At 35.8% G+C, this 19,259-nt stretch overlaps 1 protein-coding gene and 1 pseudogene across 1 annotated transcript in view; both read right to left on the bottom strand.

Moving 5' to 3' along the window:
- The window catches only part of LOC6042974, a 455,221-nt gene that overhangs the window by 261,580 nt on the left and 174,382 nt on the right, over window positions 1-19,259 (bottom strand). The gene's annotated exons all lie outside the window — the stretch shown is intronic.
- LOC119768967 lies at window positions 2,139-11,578 on the bottom strand (annotated as a pseudogene).

Below are 19,259 nucleotides of genomic sequence, written 5' to 3'. Positions count from 1 at the left end.
GGAATTTGGGAATTTTGAAATTTGGGAATTAAGGAATTTAAGAATTTGGGAATATAGGAATTTGGGAATTTAGGAATTTAGGAATGTAGGGATTTTGGAATTTGGGAATTTGGGAATTTGGGAAATTGGGAATCTGGGAATTTGGGAATTTGGGAATTTGGGAATTTGGGAATTATGCAATTTGAGAATTTTGAAATTTGGGAATTAAGGAATTTAGGAATTTGGGAATATAGGAATTTGGGAATTTGGGAATTTAGGAATTTAGGAATTTGGGAATTTGAGAATTTGGGAATTTTGGAATTTAGGAATTTGGGAATTTGGGAATTTAGGAATTTAGGAATTTAGGAATTTAGGAATTTAGGAATTTAGGAATTTAGGAATTTAGGAATTTAGGAATTTAGGAATTTAGGAATTTAGGAATTTTAGAATTTTAGAATTTTAGAATTTTAGAATTTTAGAATTTTAGAATTTTAGAATTTTAGAATTTTAGAATTTTAGAATTTTAGAATTTTAGAATTTTAGAATTTTAGAATTTTAGAATTTTAAATTTTAGAATTTTAGAATTTTAGAATTTTAGAATTTTAGAATTTTAGAATTTTAGAATTTTAGAATTTTAGAATTTTAGAATTTTAGAATTTTAGAATTTTAGAATTTTAGAATTTTAGAATTTTAGAATTTTAGAATTTTACAATTTTAGAATTTTAGAATTTTAGAATTTTAGAATTTTAGAATTTTAGAATTTTAGAATTTTAGAATTTTAGAATTTTAGAATTTTAGAATTTTAGAATTTTAGAATTTTAGAATTTTAGAATTTTAGAATTTTAGAATTTTAGAATTTTAGAATTTTAGAATTTTAGAATTTTAGAATTTTAGAATTTTAGAATTTTAGAATTTTAGAATTTTAGAATTTTAGAATTTTAGAATTTTAGAATTTTAGAATTTTAGAATTTTAGAATTATAGAATTTTAGAATTTTAGAATTTTAGAATTTTAGAATTTTAGAATTTTAGAATTTTAGAATTTTAGAATTTTAGAATTTTAGAATTTTAGAATTTTAGAATTTTAGAATTTTAGAATTTTAGAATTTTAGAATTTTAGAATTTTAGAATTTTAGAATTTTAGAATTTTAGAATTTTAGAATTTTAGAATTTTAGAATTTTAGAATTTTAGAATTTTAGAATTTTAGAATCTCGGAATTTTAGAATTTTAGAATTTTAGAATCTTGGAATTTTAGAATTTTGGAATCTTAGAATCTTAAAATTTAATTGTTTAAGGATTGTTGAATTTTGCAATTTCAAAATATTGAATGTTGGATGTCAGATTTTTTTTATAACTGTCTTTATTTATTTAGGCTTTATGTTTAGAATTGTTAAAATAAAATATTTCTGAATTTAAAATTTGAGAATGGTTATCTGGGAATCTCAGAAATAAAAAAAAATAAAGTTATAGTATTGTTAAATTTTGGAATTTAATTGTTTAATTGGTGAATTATGAATGTCAGAATTTCCAAAATTTACATTACGGGGTTTAAGAATTTTAGAGTTTGAGAATTGTTAATTTTTAAAACTTTGAAATTTTTACTTCAAATTTTTGAATTATGTATGGCAGAATTTTCAATCATTTTAATTTATTGTAGTATTTAAGAATATTTTTTTTAATTTTCAATTCAAAATGGTTGGAATTTTTAATTGAAATTGAAATTTAAAATTGTGTTATTTAATGATTTCAGAGTTGTAAAATTGCTAAGACTTCAAATTTTTGTTTTTAGGATTTAAGAATTGATGTAATTGCTTTTTTAGAATTTAGAATTTTTAGCTTTGAATTTAAGAATTTTAAATTCTTCAGAACTTATGGATTTTATAATGGTTATTTGTTAAACTTTGAATGTTGGAAATTGAGAGTTATAGAACCCTGAATTTTCAAGCTTGATTTTTGAAATTTTAAATTAAACTTTGAATTTTGAATTATGTAACTTTTGAATTTAGTTTTAGAACTTTGCATTGTGATTTTTTTGGAATCAGGGAGGTGTGGAGTATTAGAACTAAGGAATATTGGATTAAAATGAGCGTGTGTGAGGATAAATACAGACTTGGGTTGATTTTTGTTTTGCTTGGTTTAGTGTGAGAGTGTGTGTTGGTGTTAACGATCTGCTTCAACTAGACCGGGATCGCCTCCCAGTGGAACGTGGAACGACTCCCTTCGTGATAAAGTCGGCCGGAGGGTCGGCGTGGTTCGGTGTTTGCAGAGCTGCACAATCTGGTGGAAGAGGGCAACGTCGCGGTCTATTGAGGGAAAAGGTCGATTAGATTGTGAGATTTTGGGAGGTTTATATAGCTCAAACTTACCACACTTCTTGACCGCTCCTCATGGTGCTTCTGCTCCCACCAGGTACGCAGAATTGTACTCGAACAACGAAGCAGTGATCATTCTCCGTCCACTCCGGCTTACCGGGGCTGGGATCCGCGGCCATTCCACCACGGAACTCAACAATGCCAGCTCCGGCACCGAAATCGCCATTCTTGAACGGTCCTCGCCGGGGCCTCTCTTGCGAAAATCGCGATCGCCGCGGGGTCCTCCGGGACCGCCAGCACCACGGGCGCGATGCGGCTCCGAACGGGCCGTCCTCTTCAGCATCGACGAAACAATCTCCGGGAGCAGGTGCAGGTACGAGCGTCAAAACCAGAATTGGTGAAACTGCTCCTTGACAAAGTTCTACAACTTTAGCGACTGCATCATCTTGATGGCGTGCCGGTTCGGAATCTGCTCCAGCTCCGAGTGCTTCGGGGCGTAGAAATCCTTCTGCGCAACCAACACGCCTCCTTGGAGAGGTACTCGTAGGTGGCGACGCGATGAGCTTTTGGCACACATATCTTGGCAGCAGAAATGTATTACAACATTCCGATTGCCGGAAAGAGCAACAACTTGTCTCCGCCTTTGGGCTGGGACTCCACCGGTTCCAACTCTTCCTTCGCCTTACCGCCACTTCCACTTCACAAAACACAAAATTTGATCCTCGCGCCTCGTTTTTGGCCACAAAACAAAACATAAACAAACTGTCGCATTCGTCCGTGTGGTTGCGGTTTTGGTTGCGTTTGACAGTTGTTACGCTTCAGAAAATTTGAGAAATGCGGGGGGCGTTTTCGAAACAAAATGTTTTCGAATGCGATGAAAATGTTGTCGTTTTTGAAAACATTGCAAACGAAATCGAAAACAAGCGATGTTCTCGATTTCAACGCAATTTGGTTTCGGTATTGCGGACCGGATTTCTATCCGTGTATCATTCTTTAAAACCATGTGGCTTTATGGAATAATCGTTTCTTCAAAAGAATCCGGTTTCATAAATCGACAACTTATTTTTTGTTCAAAATGGCCCATCTGACAAGCGAGCATCACCTCCCTCAACATGCTGGTCGATCATGCTGAATAATTTAAAAGCAAACACATGTTTCTGATGTTGCTCTCCGGCGCAGGGCGGACAGAGGAGAAGCGGGTCCATTTGACCGGATCAAATGGGCCAGAGGCGGTCCCAACTGAATTGGCCTGTAACGTTTTTTTCTCTCTCTCTCTATCTCGTTTTGTTTACTCAAACAGAACATTGAGACAATGGCCGAGTGACAGCCCGCAATGGTTGGAAATGTGCTAAAGTTGAGTGACCTCTGGTGGAGTCGGTTGTACGAAGGTAATGATGACATTCAGAGTAAATAAGTTGGACAGATGGATGCCAAAAAGAAGCCCTGAAGCCTAATAAATATTCAAATCAGGCGCGTGTCCGAACACCATTGGCAAGCATTCCACGACGGGTTATTATGGGAGGAGGGTTTCAGAATGGGTCAGTTACGGTTAAGGAAATTCTGGTGAAGTTTAAGATATTGGTCTCAATCCAAAATTTTTAGAGGTTAAAAGGTTAAGGTTAAAAGGTTAAAAAAATCATAAAGAATGTAAGAAGCAAAATAAAAACTTAGAACAGCTTAATTTCTGAGTAATCTTTGGTACTACCGTTTCCCTTGGGTTTGCCGGAAGAAAACTCAGAAAATCAATCAATTTTGCTCGCATTTAATTACCCATCTGTTACACCCACTTCACTCCAACATCATAGAAAAGCATCAAGCTTTCCACGTTTCCCGAACCTTTCCCCCTCTTCTAGAAAAAAAGTAGCTAGGCTCGTAAAACTCGGCAGCCAATCAGGTTCAGAAATCGGAAAGAACTACCTCAACATTCCCTCCTTGCTTTCGCCCAAACTGTTTGTGCACATTTACCGGTGAAATTACTCGAATATTATTGCTAATTTACGATCAATACACGTGCCTGCTGCTACCAAGCTGGGAAAAGGAAAAACTTCCGGAAAATGTCGAACCACCCCATGCACCCCTCTGCGGATTGGAATCAATTTTACCAGGAAGTTTCCTCCGGGATCGAGCAATTATTGGAATTGGAAATGACCCAGGAAATTATGGCCGGAACGTGTGGCATACCCCTTAATCAATGGGCACCCAGGAACTATTTCTAGTCAGGGTTTCGTAGAGAGATGATTGGACTAATACGGCATTCAGAAGTGTTCTGTTTGATAATGATAAAGGTTGAGGTCATTCTGTGGTTATGGCAGCTGTTTGAAATTGAATTTCAATTTCAGACAGTTTATGCCCACTTCTGAGATCATGAACATCTGACACGCCAAGGGATAACCCCTCAAACTAAGTGACACTAAACCCGCAAAACCGGCGTCGCGACGTACTACTCCGACGCCCGGAGCACCACTCTTTGAGGTTGTTTTAAGCACGAATCAATTTAATCAACACTCTCCTCGTCATCGCGAGCAGCGAATGATACATCGATGGCCAGAGAAATCGGAGCAGCTGAGCCGCGGCCAACCAACGTTGGAGGCCGAAAACTGAAATTCTACGCGATAGCTCCATCCTCCCACGCCGTGCCGAACCGGCAGCATCCGATCCGATGGTTTCGATTACCTTCGAGGCATCAATCGGAGAGAGCGCGCGCTCGAAATAAAGTCTGCGATCATGGTTGTTGATGTCGCCAATAAGCGTTCGATTTTGAAGTTTTCTTTTTTGTTATGGACCCTGGATCTAAAAACCAGAACAGGGATGAATTTAGAGGGCAAAAATAATAAATAATGAGGGCGTCTAATTTTCCCGCAGTTATTCATTTTTTTTTAAATTAGTGCACATGTTTGCCCACTTTTAGAAAAAAAAAAAAGATTAAGATGCTGAGAATATTCTCTATATTTTACTTTTTTTTTACCTTTTCAAATGTTAGTCCTGATTGAAAAAAAACATATTGCTTTTGGAAAGATTGGAAAATTTCACGAATGTTCCATATTTTAACATTGAAAATCAGACCATTAGTTGCTGAGATATTGACATTAGAAAATGGTGGGTTGTTTGGGTGAAACTTAGAAAACATCAATTTTCCTGTTTTTAAACATTTGCATGGCAATATCTCAGCAACCGAGGGTAGTATAAACAAAGTTCAAAAAGCAAAATATGTAGAATTTATCCAGCCTTTTTAAAAATATTTTTTAAAAGGTGTGCAAACGTGCACGTGCACTAATTTCAAAAAAAAAACAATAACTGCGACTATTTTCAACATCAAAATACCTAAAAATGACTATAACTTGAAATTCGTGCACTTAATCAAAATTATAACATTGCACTAAAGAATTTTTTGATTGCAAATTCGAATTTACATAGGAGCAACTCTCTACAAAATCGGCCGATTTCGACCATTTTTATTTTTTGTATTTTTTTTATTTTACTCAAACTTTGTGAGGGCCTTCCCTATGACCAAATAAGCTATTTTGCGTCCTTGGTTCACCCATACAAGTCTCCATACAATTTTGGCAGCTGTCCATACAAAAATGGTATGTAAATATTCAAACAGCTGTAACTTTTGAGTGAATTTTCTGATCAATTTGGTGTCTTCGACAAAGTTGTAGGTATTGTTGAGGATTTTTGAGAAAAAAATAGGTACACGGAAAAAAAATTTCAGATTTTTTTATCAACCTTTTTTTCACTAAAACTCAATTTCCCAAAATATGTATTTTTTTATTTTCGAGATTTTTTGATATGTTTTAGGGGACAAAAATCCGCAACTTTTGAGCCATAGAGAAACATGGTCAAAAAATCTGCCGCTGAGTTATAAATTTTTGAAAAAATAGTGATTTTTGGAAAAAATCGAAGTTTCATGCAAAAACAAGTTTGACATTATTTTTTTATGCTAAATTAAATTTGCAATCGAAAGTGCTTTACATATTATTTGATAAAGGGCTCCGTTTTCAAGATATAGCCACCGAAAGTTTGATTTTAGCGAAATATTTGCAGTTTTTCAATTTTTAAAAATAGTGACCAAGAGTGACCATTTCTAAAAATATTTTTTTTTTTGAAAAGTTCAGAAAATTTTCTATAAAATTGTCTAAGAGACATTGAAGATTGGACCTCGGGTTGCTGAGATAGAGCCGCTTTAAGAAAAAGAATCACGAAAATTGAAGTTTTCTTAATATCACCAAAAAAACACACCATTTTCTAATGACGATATCTCCGCAACTAATGGTCCGATATTCAATGTTAATACATGAAACATTCGTGAAATTTTCCGATCTTTTTGGAAAAAATATTATGAAAATTTTTAAATCAAGACTAGCATTTTAAATGGGCGTAATATTCAATGTTTTCAGTGAAAAAAAAGTTGATAAAAAAATCCTCAATTTTTTTTCCGTGTACCTATTTTTTTCTCAAAAGTCCTCAACAACTTTGCCGAAGACACCAAATTGATCAAAAAATTCACTCAAAAGTTACAGCTGTTTGAATATTTACATACCATTTTTGTATGGACAGCTGCCAAAATTGTATGGAGACTTGTATGGGTGAACCAATGACAAAAAATAGCATATTTGGTCATAGGGAAGGCCCCCACAAAGTTTGAGCCAAATCAAAAAATACAAATAAAATCCATTTCCGGTTTTGGTAGAGAATTGCTCATAGAAAAAAAATGGAGCTTAACAATTTTTTGAGACCAATATTCCGTTTTTTAATCAGTATTGATTCATTAATTAAAGATTTTTTGCCCGTTCTGAATTTTATTGAAAAGTTGGTAGTTAATGTCCCTTATAAAAAATAGTGTTTTTTGCAAAGCAAGCTTTCGTGACAAAAAAATCAATTAAAAATCACAAAAAAAATACCGTGTATTATTTTTTTTTAGTGTAGTTCTTATCCATACCTACAACTTAGCCGAAGACAAAAAATCGATCAAAAAAATCCTTCGAAGAAACTGATTTTTAAATTTTCTAAGGTTGTTAATCAATAGAATCATCGTTGATAATATCATCGTCTAACGATAACGATAATATATCGCTATCGTTATCGTTATTCCGATAATTTTATCGGCGATAGTTTTATCGACAATAACGGACGATAACTTATATTTAATGAATTTCTAAAATTGAATTAAACCAACTAAATTGTGTTAAGTTTTCAAGCTTCCTCTCCTCCGTAAATATTTAGTATGGTTAGTTTCCAAGTATAAATACTTTTAAAAAATCACAAAATACCGCATTTAATGATTTGAATTATGGGTAACAAACGATTTTAAATGTTGTATGCATTTCCACTGTTTTAGAGTCTTTTGAATCAAATAATCAAATTTTCATAAAATACCGTAGTTTTTCGATAATACTCAATTTTTTTAAATTTACAATATGGGTATCAAACGATCTGAAATTTTGCATGCATTTTCACTGTTTTAGATTTTTTTTGAATGAAATACTTAATTTTTTACAAAATATCGTACTTTCATGAAAAATCTCAAATATTGGCTATGGCTATCAAATGATGTGAAATTTTGCATGTATTTTTACTGTTTTTTAATAAAATATTAAAATTTTAACAAAATACCATATTTTCTCGAAAACACTTAAATTTTGTATAAATCGCAATATGAATATCAAACGATTCGAAATTTTTAATTTATTTTTACTGTTTTTCACGGTGTGTTTCCTTGAACAAACTTAAGAAAAAATTCGGCAAGTCTGATATTTGGCACCCGACATTTTGCGGGGTCCGGCGAAATATTTAGTCGGGGGGTCTAAAGCAACTTTTTTTTTGAAGATTTTTTTTGATTTTATATGATTTTTCTTCAGAAAAGTCGATGGAAATCGATGGGTTCATGTTCAAATCCATCAAATTTCTTATGAATGTGCCTCAAGAGACTCTAAATTACATATTTGACCTCGGATAAAATGTTTCCAACCCAAATTTACCAGTTTTCTAGCTTTCTTTGAAACAACCCCCAAAATCCAAGCTTGGAACCTCAAAACTGCTCATAACGATCGAATAAAACTATTTTCTTTGTACAATTTGTCATGAAAATACAGCTGCAGATTGCCCGGATACAAATTCGAGCATAAAACATTGCTAAACTTAGAGTACTTTATTTAAAAATTATTTATTACCTAAAAGGTTCCCAACATTACTTTTCAATTCTCTGCCATACAACGCTGTAATATTTTAAAACATTCTCGAATCAATTACATTGTAGAGAAGAAATTTCTGAACAATTTTCCTAAAAAAGTATCTATTTTGATTCAATATAGATAGAGATATACCCAATTTTGTAAAATAAAAAGTGACTTTCTCCAAAATTTCAGAATTTAATTCCCATTCAAACAATGAACACTGCCTAAATTTTTTATCATTATGTTCTCGAAAAATACACCGTGTTTTTTAGTTTTTCCAATGAATTACTTCAATTTTCACAAAATACCGTATTTATTCGAAAATACTAACTATAAAACAGTTAAAATACATGCAAAATTTGGAATCGTTTGATAACCATATTGCGAACCTTAAAAAATGTAGTATTTTCGAGAAAATACGGTATTTTATAGATAATTTTAGTAATTCTTTCAAAAAACTCGAAAACTGTTATAATGCTTTTAAAATTTTGAATCGTTCGATACCCATATTGCGAATTATAATTTTTTTAATATTTTCGAAAAATTACGTTTATAAAATTTGGGTATTTCAATTAAAAAAAACTCTGATACAATTGAAATACATGCAAAACTTCGAATCGTTTTATTTCAATATTGCAAATTATAAAAAATTTCGAGAAAATACGGTATTTTATGACAATTTTAGTATTTCAATCAAAAAACCCTAAAACAGTAAAAATGCATGCCAAATTTCGAAACGTTTGATACCCATATTGCAAATTATAAAAAATTGAAAAAACGGTATTTTGTGATTTTTTTTTTGTATTTATACATTGATTATTAAAAATAATTAACTAACAGGAGGCTTGAAAATTCAAGATAATTTGGTACGTTTCAGTCAATTTTTATCGGAATAACGATAACGATTACGACAGATTATCGTTTTCGTCCCGATAAAACTATCGTTATCGTTATCGAACCTCGATAATTTTATCGTTAACAACCTTGGAATTTTCATATATCATTTTTGTATGGACAGCTGCCGAATTTGTTTGGAAAATTATTTGTACAAACTTATGATGCAAAATAGCTTCTTTGGGCATACCGAAGGCACTTAAAAAGTTTCAACCGGATTTAAAAAAAAATATCGAATGACCGATATCTCAGAGAATTAATCATTTAACAAAACGTTTTCATTAAATTTTCGAAACCATGGCCTGGTATTTTATATTTTATTCTTTTTGAAATATTTGTATTATTAAAATTAAAAAAAATGCTTCTACAGGACTTTCACTACCTTTCATGGCTTTGAAATAAAATTTGTTAAACTTTTTATATTGGAATTTCGACATAAATTTAAACCGTCCATTTCTGTTATATTTTCGCATGCGTTTTTTTCACTTTTTGGCATCAGTGTTTTTAAAATAAGTTGGATAAAATATTTAAATTAAATTAGTTCTTTTTGTAGGGGGTAGAAACTACAAAGTTACTGTTGTTTGGTAAACTTTAACTGAAGATTCAACCCTGTTCCTCCCAAAAAAGAAACGCTCCTAATGTGACCACAACGATTAACTTGTCTCTTTGAGTGTGTGAACGTCCGCGTAGGAGTACGGGCCTCCTCATATACGATCGTGAATGAATTTCTAAACAGATCTCCAAAACCGCCACCTTCGAGATCGCCCTCAAAAAAAGCTGCTCTCCACCGCCCGAGTCAGTGTCATGAGCTACTTTGCATCACTTTTCTAGCGCCGCCGCCAATTCGAGTAGGTTTCGTGACTCTCGATTGACAGTCGCCTTTGAAGTTCACTCATTACTTTTCAAACGGGCGTAACTTTGACTGTAAACAAACGATTTATTCCGCCTCTTCAATGTAAACATATATTGAAGTTTTTTTATTTACATCTGCCTCTGACGTTACGCCCTTTTGATTCTTTTGCTGAATTCTAACCTCACAAAATAAAATCCGAATGTAGGCCAATTTCACGGCAAACGAGCGTCGAGCGTCCGGATCGAATGATTTTTTTCCTGCCGAAAACCGCAGCTTTTTCTAGGTTCTAAGATGACGCAATCTGGCATCGATGACAGGTTTCGCCGGCCCGCAAACTTGTTTACGTTTTATTTGACGTGCAAGCACGCCGCACTGCACACAGCAACACACGTGGCTGTGTGTGTGCGCGTGCCAGCCTGCTGCGACGCGTGGAACTTGATGGCGGAGATTTATGGTGGATTTTGGCTCGCGAGACACTTTTCGTGATTTATTGGCCCCGTGCGCGCTAATCCTGACGGACTGACGAACGATTCGTGAAGAATTGGTCCGATTTCGAAAGAAGGTGACGGTTGTTGGTGCAATGCAAACGTGGAGATTCGGATGATTTTGTTGTTTGAGCTGGTACAAGCGTGGAACTGATTGATGATTACCTGGAACGAAAGGAGAAACAAATTAGAGGTTAGAGGAAGGTTTCGAGAGAAGAAGGCGGGCAGAGTGGAGAATATTTTAAAATTATTTTGGGTTGCAATTATTGAACGTAAAAAAAATTACAAAAATTGTCGTGAAAAAAACATTAAACGTCGCCTACCTGACCAGAAACAGGCCGACTGAGAACCCTCCTGTGCCCACCTGCTCGAATATTAGCCACCCGAACCCGGTATGTAACAAGAAAACGAGTTACAAACCTGTGCTGCTCGCCCACCGCAAACTAGCTAAAAAGCCCCAATCGCTGCTCGCTCACTCCTCGATCCTCGCTCGCTGCTCGCTGCTCTATGAAGCATAATCACTGTTTTAAGAAAACGTTCGCATAGCCACATAAAACCACTGCTCAAAGTACACAGCACCGACGACAGATTGTAAAAGTATCTGTAACGCAACAATTTTGGCAATAAAGAAGCTGCTGTTTTGGTTGTTTTTATTTGCACCGCCCCGCCCCGCCCTGCCTCATGCCGCTCGTCCACCTCACCCGTTCCACCTAGAGAATTGTCTCCAATTGAATCAGCCCGCTGGGAACGCTGAATATTTGCCGTCATTGCCGCCGCCGCCGCATGTGTGAGTAAAGTGTAGTTAAGTGTGGTTAGTAGTGTCCGATTTTGACCATACCACTACACCTACCCCCGGTTTGGCGTATTCGAAGAACAGCGCCATCTCTTGACGAGCATTTAAAATGGATGAAGCTGTGCGTAGCCTGCAGGACGGCTTAGGCGCTTATCGAGCAGAGTTGCCAAAGATAGTAGAACTTACATCCGAGTTAAAAGCCAGCCAACAATTTCTTGCGGATAAATTTGATGAGATGCAGCGTTGCGTGCTGATTCTTTCAACCGAGTTACGTGATATTCGGAAAGAAAACGAGCATTTGAAGCAGTCCCTCAAGGCACTCAATCAACGTACGCAAAATGTGGCTCAAGCGGTGAATCGGCAGGAAGCAACCTTCGAAGACCAGAAACGAGCGGAACTGTCCTCCAATGCTGTCGTGCTAGGAATTCCGCGCGAGTCAAACGAGGACGTTCTAGATGTGATCACCAAAGCATGCGAAACACTAGGTTTTCATGGAGTAGCTGGCACTATCATGTCCTGTTCTCGCATTCCAGGCCCTAAAACTGACTGCAGCCCAATACGAGTAACCTTCAAGAACCAACAAACTAAAGAACGTCTGATGGCCTACAAAAAAGAATTCGGGAGATTGAACACACAGATGATTGAAGGTGTTAAGTTCAAAGCAGGTTCAAGCAGGAATGTGGTTATAAGGGATGATCTAACTCCACTGGCATTGGAACTTTTGCGAGAACTGAAGCGAAGACAGAGAGAAAAAAATCTACGATTCGTCTGGCCAGGTCGTAACGGCGTCATACTCGTGAAACAAACGGAAAGCTCGAAACCAATCACCATTCGCGATCGAGATGATTTGAGAAGACTGTTAATGGATTAAAGTCTATCCATTCAACAGTATTCCAGTACTAGAATCTCTCACAAACATGGCTGAACAACCGGCGTATCTACAACACTCTGCCATAAACCTGCACAAAGAATCGATAAACAACGTGAATCTGCCCCCGACGTCCTCCACCCTGAGAATATTGCAAATCAACATTAGAGGAATGAATAAGTTCAACAAACTAGACTCACTTTGCCTTGCTGTACAAGAATTAAAACAAGTCATTGATGTGATTGTCGTGGGTGAAACGTGGATCAAGAAAGACAGAGCGGAGTTCTACAACGTTCCTGGATACAGAAGCACACATTCTTGCCGTAAAACATCTGCTGGTGGGTTGGCAATTTTCGTCAGAAACGGGCTGCGGTATGACCAACGCAAAAACATCGCAGTAAATGGATACCACCACATTGAACTGCTGCTCCACACATCTAAACCTATCAGTCTGCACGGCATCTACAGGCCACCAGATTTCGATTCAGCTCGCTTCACCGCTTTCATTGAAGAAATCGTCTCTACAGCTCGTCCAAATCAACCGTGCTTTGTCTTTGGGGACATGAACGTGCCAGTGAACGATCAAGATAACCGTGAGACCAGGATTTATACACAGCTGCTCTCATCGTACAACATGATCGTAACCAACAACCAAGTTACCCGCCCGGCAAGCAACAACATACTTGATCATGTTGTGTGTAGCATGGAGGAATCAGCAAGTTTGACAAACTACACGATTGATTGCCCCCTGAGTGATCACAGCTACGTATTGACAGTCTACAGCACGAAGGAGCGGCAGGAAATACGGACACTAAGAAAAACTCTGGTAAACCAGCGGCGAGTCAATGAGCAGTTTGGAGCTTTTTTGCGAAGTATGCAGTTGGATATGCTGTCTGTAAACGAGCGACTCGTAGCAGTAACAGACAAATACCGCGAAATTCTTCAAGGAAACACAACAGAACTGTTAGCTGAGGTCAAAGTCAAGAATAACTGCTGTCCGTGGTACAACTACGACATGTGGAAACTAGGGAAGATTAAGGACAACGTTTACCATCGCTGGAAAAGTAATCGACGAGACAGCAACCTTACAGATCTACTAGCACACATTAACAGAAGATTTGCAGCCTGCAAAAGAAAGCCAAAATCGAGTACTATCAACGTCAACTCAACACTACAAACCCTAAAACTCTATGGAGTCGTATAAATGAGATTTTAGGCAGAAAACAGAAAAAGGACACTAGTGTGAAACTGGTGGTGGATGAAACGGAAGTGCACGAACCAACGGAAGTTGCAGAGGCCCTGAACAAGTACTTTGCAGCGGTGGGAGAAAACCTGGCATCTTCGCTGGAGTCCGACGGAGATATCAACAGATTCAACACAATCAAGCGGAAAAACCTGTCAATTTTCCTGCGACCTTCATCAAAACGGGAAGTTAAAACAATCATTGATGGACTGAACGTAAGTAAGGCAACTGGTTACGACGGTTTTCCTGTTCTAGCACTGAAGCTGCACAGTGAGCTACTTTCCTCCTTAATCAGCAGATGCTTTAACGACTCTGTAAGCCAGGGTAGCTACCCACCTTGCCTCAAGTCTGCCCTAGTTATCCCTATTTTTAAAAAAGGAGACCCATTAGATCCAACTAACTACCGACCAATATCAGTGCTACCGGCCATCAACAAAGTTTTTGAAAAGCTTGTCTACAGTCGTCTACTGAACTTCTTCTGCAAAACAAAACTTCTGTATCCGCATCAATTTGGCTTCAGACAAGGCTCATCAACGGAAGTAGCTGTGTTGGAACTCGTTGATGAAATTTCACGCGCCCTCGATCGGAAAATGCTAGCCGGAAGTGTGTTTCTTGATCTATCCAAGGCGTTCGATACGATCAATCACCCAATGCTGTTGAAAAAACTTGATGCGTATGGTGTGCGAGGACTTCCCAACGATTACCTGCGGAGTTATCTAACGGATCGGCAACAGCAGGTTGTGGTGTCAGGCAGTCGAAGTGATTTTCTAAACATTCGTACGGGGGTACCCCAGGGAAGCAACCTTGGGCCGCTGTTGTTCCTTGTATACGTCAACGATATTGCTGAGCTGCACCTTTCGGGAAAAGTAAAGTTATTCGCAGATGACACCGTATTGCTTTACGAGAACAAATCGCCCGGAGTAATGATCCAACTGATGAAAATTGATATGGAGTGCATTCTTGGTTATCTGGGAAATAACCTATTAGCACTTAACCTTGAAAAAACAAAGATGATGCTGTTTCGAAACTCACAAACCGTCGTGCCACCACATCCACCCCTCAACGTTGCCAACGAAGTGATCGAAGAAGTCCAAAGCTTCAAATATCTGGGAGTTCACCTGGACAACCGTCTCACCTGGAGAAAACACATTGACGAAGTGGTTTCTAGCTGCTCTGCGCTTTGTGGTATTCTCAGAAAACTAGCATGGATACTTCCGCAGCATGCTCTTCTGAAGATATACTACGCTTTCATCAACAGCAAATATCAGTACGGAATCGCAATTTGGGGAACAGCGTGCAGGACATTTTTAAAGGACGTACAAACTCAACAAAATCGGTGCATCAAGGCAATCTTTAGGCTCCCGTTCCTGTACCCAACATTCGACTTGTACGCAAGCCAGCAGCATAGTATTTTGCCAATTCTTGGAATGTTCAAGCTGAAAGTATCAGTTCTGATGTACAAAATCGAAACCGGACAGCTGCATCACAACTGGCGATTCACGAGAGCAGTACATCAACATTTCACCAGGCAGGCAGGAGACTTTCAACAAGAAAGATTCAGAACAGAAATTGGAAGGCGAAGATTTACAAATCTCGGTGCTGATATTTACAACCAAGTTCCGGACTTAATTAAAAACCTACCAGAGTTGACCTCGTTCAAAAGCAGATTAAAATATCACCTGAAAGAACATTTGTCATCTATTTTGTAATTGTCAGCTAGTTTTTCATGTTTGTTTAAGTATTTTTTGTTATTTGTTTAATTAACTTTAATGTACATTTAAATGAAACTTAAATGCCAATCGTGTTCCCTTTTAAAGAACAAAAGTTCAATGGGGAGAGCGATTGATATTATGGTGGTGTAATATTATTACTGAAATAAAAAAAAAATCATCTAAACCCCGAAAAAAAAAAAAAAACGTAGCTTAAACATTTATTTGGCGTCCAACTATTTAATTTTAATGAAATCATCTTCAAGAAAACTAAAAAAAGTCCGTTAATGTGTCGTGTGTAGATTTATTTCAGTTTAGGAGAGTTGTACTTTAATAGGAAATAATAAAAAACGTGACTGTATAAGGCTGTTTAAAATATTTTTTAAATTTTTTGTTCCTCAACTCTGGAGGAGGGAGGGGGAGGGGAGTGTGCGAACAAACAAATAAGAAAATATAACAATTGAAATAACAAGCCATGGTTTTTGTTAATAAAAAAAGGGTTTTAAAAATGTATTTTACTCCTGCCCAGATGTTTTGCAATCTTTAGTTTTCAAAATATCAAAGTATTGGCGAAATATTTTTTTTGTGCAACGGAACTTCACAAAAAAGAAATAAAACATTAATGATCGATCTCAAATATGTTAAATATAATTTTAAATGCAGGAAAATACAATTCAAATTATGTTCAGTTCATTAGACTCCTTTTTCCATTACAATTTTGGTGTGTTTTGAAAAAAAAAATTGACCCCTGATTTAACGGATCGACTTCAAAAACTAATTGCAACGGCCTAAATATGAATAAAAAAAACTAGAAAAGCAAAAGTTATGATAAGAGCTGGTAGTTGAGACCAAATACTGTCAAAAACGAACATAAACTAAACAAGATAAATGCAAATTAAAATAATAAAAACGAAACAAGATAAACAAAAAACAAGAAAAGTAAATTAGTACTAAAAGTTGCTAAAAATGGCCTCCTGAGCATGGGAAAAATAAAATTTTCGAAAAAAAAAGTTCCATACGTTGGTTATTAAATGTCAGGCAAGATTGTTATGGTCAAATAAAAAAACCATTCTAATTATCTGTGCAGAGAAACTTTCTTACCAATTTTCCATTTTAAAAGTTTGGGTATTGAATTTAAAAAAGTTAAATCCGTAATTTTTATTTGAAAAAATATTATTAAAGTTCTTCTATTTGTTCACGCCAAATTAAGTGGGAGATATTTGAAATAATACCAAGAGAAAGCTTACAATTTTTTTTAAGTTAGAACAAATTATGATTTAGCAAATGTAATACAGAAAAACCAGTGTTATAAAGAGGAGATATCGACCGTCTCTATAGCTTGTGAGTTTTTTTCCTTTATCTCGAGATTGTCAACGAAAGAGAATTTCTGTAGAGCGTCCAATTTCTCGTCCAGGGAAAAAAATCCCGGGAATTCCCGAGATTTGCCGAAAAAATATTTTTCCCGTTTCCAGGGAAATTTGTATGTTTCCCGGGAATTCCCGAAATTCACGTGGAAGTATAGATTCTTTTATCTTTTTTGTATTATTCTTTAATTAAATGTGCAAAAACAATAATAATAAACCAATTTGATTCAATTTAATTCAATTGACTGTTCCTATTGAACTAATCAGTTCGTCTGCAAATTCATGTCACGGTTTCTTCAAGAAGATAATAATTTCTGGAGCATTCACAACTGGGAAAAGATCCTGTTTATTTGTTTGTCTTATTATTTTTAAACGAGCAACAATTTCTATCATTCCCGCCAAGATCAAAATTGAATATTTTTTGCATATTTGTTTTCCCTGACCAAATTGGATGAAAATCGAATTGGTTTCATCAAATGTCTGAAAGAGGGTTGAGCGAGAAGAATTAGGTTAATTTGTTCAAAAGTGTTCGAGAAATTACAGTTGAAAGTTGAACATTTGTAGACATTTGTAGACATTTGTAGTTTCAATAGGAAATTACAAAAATCTTTTTTTTTTGCTATGAATTATCCCAAAAAATTAAAACATATTTCAAAAACTCGCTCCATTAACTTGGAGTTGTTAATGCATAAAAGTGGTATTTTAAGAAAAATGGGATTTTTAAGATAAATTCTAATTATCTATTTATTTATTTATTAACTCAAACCACTAAGATTAATTTTGGAAAAAAATATATGCGAAATATTATAAACATATTTTCTGCATTATTTTTTTTTAATTTCAACTTCATCGTCAACTATCATCAATATTACTCTTTATCATCTTTTCTCAAACTGTTGTCTCTGAGACCATTTTGTTTTAAAGCAATTTCATGGTTTTGGAGCATGGATTCATTTAACTAACTTTCCAAACACTGTGATTAAAAAAAATAATACATACAGTCATCCCACATATTCGGAACACTTTTGTGGCAATTTGTCAATAGAATGCAAAATGCAACTTTTCTGCCGACCCTGCTATTTTTAGGGCCTTTATTTGGACATTCTCTTGCTATTTCACTAGTAAAAGTAGTACTTGTTAAACAAAACTTGCATTTCCAGACTATTTTATCCAGAGCAGCAAAACGCTGCATCCAAATTGCCTGTTCCATGATTGTGGGATGTTATTGTGGCTCCCACAAATGTAAAACACCTGAATTAAACTGATATTTTCACCCAAAAAATTATCATACCATTCATAAAACATTACTTAGCATGAGTTTTATTGGTTTCAAAGCGCGAAGTAATAATTTTGTAAAAAATATGTGCTCCTGCAGAGAAAAAAATGTTTGTTTACATCGTAAAAAAAGTGTTCCGAATTTGTGGATTTCAAGGGTCAATGTTTTTCTTTGAAATCAAACGTAAAAATATACAGCCGGTCTATACATCAATCGAAAGATCGCAAGAAAAGCTTTCACATGAAGGTAAAAGCAAATCGAAACGAAACTATTGGCACTACGCCCCCCGGGGCATGGCCTTCCTCTAACGTGGGATTTCTGCTCCAGCGCCTCTGACGAGACAGGAGAAACCGGGACCGACGTTTTACTTCACCATCCGATAGAAGCTCAGTGGATAAGGCGGGAATCGAACCCGCGTCTCATAGCATCATCGGGATTGGCAGCCGAAGCCGCTACCCCTGCGCCACGAGACCCACCGCAAATCATTATGTTTAATTATCGATTTTCTATGAGTTGCTGAACATTGGCTGATCTGTAAACTGTTCCGAATATGAGGGATGACTGTACTTCTAAACAAAAAAAAAATACTTATCATACATAAAATACATTGTACGAATTGGAAGAAAGCTTATCAGCCATTCCACGTCAAACAGAAAGTCTCCAAATCAAAAGTGTAATTAGTAATTAGACCCGTATTTTTTTGTTTGGCGATTAGGGTGGTCCTATCCGAAATAGGGTGATCCAAAAAAAATGCGTTTTTCGTCGATTTTTGCAAAAACTGAAAAATGACGAAAACGGGTAAAAATCAACTTTTTTCACTAAAACTGCGATAACTTGAAAATTTCAGCGATGACCTATACATGTTAGGGTACCAAAAGTTGCGTCTTTCAATTATTTTTTTTTAATTTTTTGGTACCTAAACATGTATAGGTCATCGCTGAAATTTTTGAGTTATCACAGTTTTAGTGAAAAAAGTTGATTTTTACCCGTTTTCGTCATTTTTCAGTTTTTGCGCGCGGCGCGTCGAAAAATCCAGTTTTTATGTTCAAAAAATCATATCTCCGAAACGTGTTAATGGATATTCGCAACTTTTTGATATGTTATTTGAAATATTACAAGGAATCAGGGAAAAATATTTTCAGACATAGGCTCTTTGGTCCCGAGACCTTGAAATCGGCAAATAAAATTTTAATAGGACCTTTTCAAATATTCAGCTAGTTTTTTTGGACCTCATCATATTTTTCCTTAAAAGCCCAACTAATAACCTTTCTTTCGAATTGTGGCGCTCCAAAATTGGTTCAGCCGTTCCGG

Source organism: Culex quinquefasciatus, chromosome 3, assembly GCF_015732765.1.
Source record: "Culex quinquefasciatus strain JHB chromosome 3, VPISU_Cqui_1.0_pri_paternal, whole genome shotgun sequence".
NCBI lineage: Eukaryota > Metazoa > Arthropoda > Insecta > Diptera > Culicidae > Culex > Culex quinquefasciatus.
Note: the sequence above shows the minus strand (reverse complement) of the source record. Positions and strands in the feature narration are given on the sequence as shown.